Raw genomic sequence first — 5080 nt, forward strand, 5'->3', positions numbered from 1 at the left:
CATAGGAAAAAGAAATGACAAAAAAGACAAAAGTGGCTGTCGTGGGGGTGACCTTAAAGATAGCTGTGAAAAGAAGAGAAGTGAAAAGCAAAGGAGAAAAGGAAAGATAGAAACATCTGAATGCAGAGTTCCAAAGAATAGCAAGAAGAGATAAGAAAGCCTTCTTCAGTGGGCAATGCAAAGAAATAGAGGAAAACAACAGAATGGAAAAGACTAGAGATCTCTTCAAGAAAATGAGAGATACCGAAGGAATATTTCATGCAAAGACTGGCTCGATAAAGGACAGAAATGGTATGGACCTAACAGAAGCAGAAGATATTAAGAAGGGATGGCAAGAATACACAGAAGAACTGTACAAAAAAGATCTTCACGACCCAGATAATCACGATGGTGTGATCACTGACCTAGAGCCAGACATCCTGGAATGTGAAGTCAAGTGGGCCTTAGAAAGCATCACTACGAACAAAGCTAGTGGAGGTGATGGAATTCCAGTGGAGCTATTTCAAATCCTGAAAGATGATGCTGTGAAAGTGCTGCAATAATATGCCAGGAAATTTGAAAAACTCAGCAGTGGCCACAGGACTGGAAAGGATTAGTTTTCATTCCAATCCCAAAGAAAGGCAATGCCAAAGAATGCTCAAACTACTGCACAATTGCACTCATCTCACACGCTAGTAAAGTAAGGTTCAAAATTCTCCAAGCCAGGCTTCAGCAATATGTGAACCATGAACTTCCTGATGTTCAAGCTGGTTTTAGAAAAGACAGAGCAACCAGAGATCAAATTGCCAACATTCGCTGGCTCATCAAAAAAGCAAGAGAGTTCCAGAAAAACATCTATTTCTTCTTTATTGACTATGCCAAAGCCTTTGACTGTGTGGATCATAATAAACTATGGAAAATTCTGAAATAGATGGGAATACCAGACCACCTGATCTGCCTCTTGAGAAACTTATGTGCAGGTCAGGAAGCAACAGTTAGAACTGGACACGGAACAACAGATTGGTTCCAAATTGGAAAAGGAGTACGTCAAGGATGTATACTGTCACCCTGTTTATTTAACTTATATGCAGAGTACAGCATGAGAAACACTGGACTGGAAGAAACACAAGCTGGAATCAAGATTGTGGGGAGAAATATCAATAATCTCAGATATGCAGATGACACCACACTTATGGCAGAAAGTTAGGAGGAACTAAAAAGTCTCTTGATGAAAGTGAAAGTGGAGAGTGAAAAAGTTGGCTTCAAGCTCAACATTCAGAAAATGAGGATCATGGCATCCGGTCCTATCACTTCATGGGAAATAGATGGGGAAACAGTGGAAACAATGTCAGACTATTTTTTTGGTCTCCAAAATCACTGCAGATGGTGACTGAAGCCATGAAATTAAAAGACACTTATTCCTTGGAAGGAAAGTTATGACCAACCTAGATAGCATATTCAAAAGCAGAGACATTACTTTGCCAACAAAGGTCCGTCTAGTCAAGGCTATGGTTTTTCCTGTGGTCATGTATGGATGTGAGAGTTGGACTGTGAAGAAGGCTGAGTGCCGAAGAATTGATGCTTTTGAACTGTGGTGTTGGAGAAGCCTCTTGAGAGTCCCTTGGACTGCAAGGAGATCCAACCAGTCCATTCTGAAGGAGATCAGCCCTGGGTATTCTTTTGAAGGAATGATGCTAAAGCTGGAACTCCAGTATTTTGGCCCCCTCATGCGAAGAGTTGACTCATTGGAAAAGACTCTGATGTTGTGAGGGATTGGGGCAGGAGGAGAAGGGGACGACAGAGGATGAGATGACTGGATGGCATCACTGACTCAATGAATGTGAGTCTCACGTGAGTTCACATGAGTGAACTCCAGGAGTTGGTGATGGACAGGGAAGCCTGGCGTGCTGCAATTAATGAGGTCGCAAAGAGTCAGACACAACTGAGCTACTGAACTGAACTGAACTGATAGTAGGCTTAATTAAAGGTTAGATGAGGCAATTGGACAAATATGGTCCCAGTATCTGTTGTTGTTCAGTCTCTCCGTTTTGTTTGACTCTTTGCAACCCCATGAAATGCAGCATGCTAGTCTTCCCTGTCCTTCCCTATCTCCGAGAGTTTGCTCAAACTTATGTCCATTTAGTCAACAATGCCATCCAACCATCTCATTCTCTGTTGCCCCCCTTCTCCTCCTGCACTCAATCTTTCCCAGTACCCATCTCTTTGCATGCATGCATGCAAAGTCACTTCAGTCATGCTGAACTCTGTGACCCTATGGATTGTAGCCCATCAGGCTCCTCTGTCCATAGGAATGATTCTTAGGGCAAGAATTTTAGCGTGGGTTTCCATGCCCTCCTTCAGGGGATTCCTGATCAGGGATTGAACCAACGTCGCTTATGTCTCCTGCATTGGCAGGTGGGTTCTTTACCACTAGTGCCACCTGGGAAGCCCACCTGTCTCTTTAGGACAGATTAATTAGAATGATTGACCAACCTGCAGGCTCATGAGAAAATGCTCCCTGTGTTTACCATGCTTCATGTTTATTCATTTCTTGTGCATAAGACATTAACTAATAATCTCCATTTTTTAGACCATCTTTTCAACAATGTTTGCAAAATGCAAAGCCTTAGAAGATACATCATCTCTCTTCAGAGGAAAAGACAAGTGTGCTTATTCTCTAGCTGATGATGTTGATGTCCTTCTTTAGAGAAGGGGGTAAGCATACTTGTGTGTGTGTGTGTGTGTCTGTGTGTGTATTAGTCACATTAGACTCCTTTCAACCCCATGTGCTGTAGCCTGCCAGGCTCCTCTGACCATGGAATTCTCCAGGCAGAAATACTAGAGTGGGTTGCCATTCCCTTTTTCAGGGGATCTTCCCAACCCAGGGATCAAACCCAGGCCTCTTTCATTGCAGGCAGATTCTTTACTACACACTAAAAGAAAACAGGTCCCCTAAGTTTATTATGCCTTTCTTGTAACACAGTCCAATATATGGGTTAGCATCCATCTGTGCCCCTCTCTTTGCCCCTTCAGGACGTGGGGAGAAGCTGAACTCATGCAAATATGCGTATGCTGCTTTCTGTGTCATGAGTAAGAAAGTCCTTGATCTCAGATCAGGAGTCTTATGTTTTCAGCCAACATCCATGAAAATGTTGCAGACAAAGATGATAGATGTAAGCATGGTAAATCCTCAGGCCCTTCATAATTCTTGACTCTGAGGTCATTTATAGAGTATATGTTAAAATAACATGATTAAATCAAGTCTTTACTGAATATACAAATACATTTTGTGCTGAATATCTCTTACAACTCTGTATATGTGTGTGCATAAATATAAAAAAAAATGGTAAGATTGTCGGACTGAGTTATAAAGTTACAGAAGGCTTTCAAAATTCTAAGTCCATCAATCAGCAATAACAAAAAGACATGCTTCACCCTTATGCGGTGACACAATATTTAGTTACCTTGTTAAGACTGAATGTTAATAATAATCTTTCCCCAGGCAACTTCATTTAATATTAGGAGCCTTCTCTAGTTAAAACTTCAACTTGGTGGAAATTCCCAAGAAAGGGATAAAGTTGGTATTAACACAGGTCTATTAAAATGAAGGTCAAGTTTTAAGCCAGCCAAAGATTCATTAGGTACAGGCTGTGAGGGCCTGGAAACCTTCACTGCCTCAAACCCATTATGAAACTGATTAGTAGCAGGAACTCTAGGTAATGAGTCTCATTACCCCTATCTGCAGTATACCCTCCTACTTCACCTCCCCACAGTCCACATGTTTTGTTTCATAGAAATTGTCATTTTTGTTGGTTGACTGCCAATTTGCTACAGTAATTAAATTGTTCCAAATTAAATGCTACTACCAGGACAGGATGCCCAGATAAAAGATAGTGACTGTAGATTCTATCAGGTAGTTGGACAGCAGAACTAACAAAGGCATGCATTTCTAGGATTTCAGTGATTAAATTATTGTAGAGTGAAAGACAGTTTCATCCCTTCAGATGTCTTAGAAGGGAAAATTTACTGGAGCAGGGGATGGGGGGTGGTGTTTTGTTGTCAAGTTTTCACTTTTCCTAAATACTATTCCTTGGAAGATCATGGAATATCAACATACACAAAAGTCTTCTTGTACTTCTAGGATTATAAATGAAAAGTGACTTTTATACTGTGTACATTTTCATGATATCTGGTCCATCATCCAATCCAAAGAAAACACTTTACTGTGTTGTAATTTATGTATTTATTGCTTTGCTGTCCTTGACAGAAATTGTCTTGAAACAAGACAGTATATGATTTCTTTTTGCATTTTTACTTCAAGTTTGATTAGAAATGCCAGGAATGATTTTTAAATGAATGAAGTCTTGAATTTAGAGACCTATAACTTGTTTACCCTTAGAGATTCTATTGCCACTGTACAGTTTCTGTCCAGGAGGCCAGCTGCAACAATGAGGAATGTTGTATGTTAAAATGAAAACAGAGTCTCGATACCTGTGTTGAGCTGAAAACAGTGCACCCCAGATTTGTTGTGGATACACAAAGCCATAATCAAAGGGAAAGACTGACAACAATAGCAACAACAAAAAGACAAAGGCAAACCAACCAGCAAGCAAATACAAACAACAGAGGAAACCAGTCTTTTTCTGTTCCCACTCAATCAAAAAATTTAAAACCAGGAGCCACAGGAATCAAAATTTAAACTGGAGAGAATGGAGGTGATACAAAGCAGTTAATATTTGTTAGCTGAGCTTTCAAGAAGGCTATGTTTTTTCCAGTAGTCATGTATGGATGTGAGAATTGGACTGTGAAGAAGGTTGAGCGCTGAAGAATTGATGCTTTTGAACTGTGGTGTTGGAGAAGACTTTTGAGAGTCCCTTGGACTTCAAGGAGATTCAACCAGTGCATTCTAAAGGTGATCAGTCCTGGGTGTTTTTGGAAGGAATGATACTAAAGCTGAAACTCCAGTACTTTGGCCACCTCGTGCAAAGAGTTGACTCTTTGGAAAATACTCTGATGCTGGGAGGGGTTGGGTGGGGGCAGGAGGAGAAGGGGACGACAGAGGATGAGATGGCTGGATGGCATCACCGACTCGATGGATGGA

This window comes from Bison bison, unplaced genomic scaffold (assembly GCF_000754665.1).
Source record: "Bison bison bison isolate TAMUID 2011002044 unplaced genomic scaffold, Bison_UMD1.0 scf7180017864358, whole genome shotgun sequence".
Classification (NCBI taxonomy): Eukaryota; Metazoa; Chordata; class Mammalia; order Artiodactyla; family Bovidae; genus Bison; species Bison bison.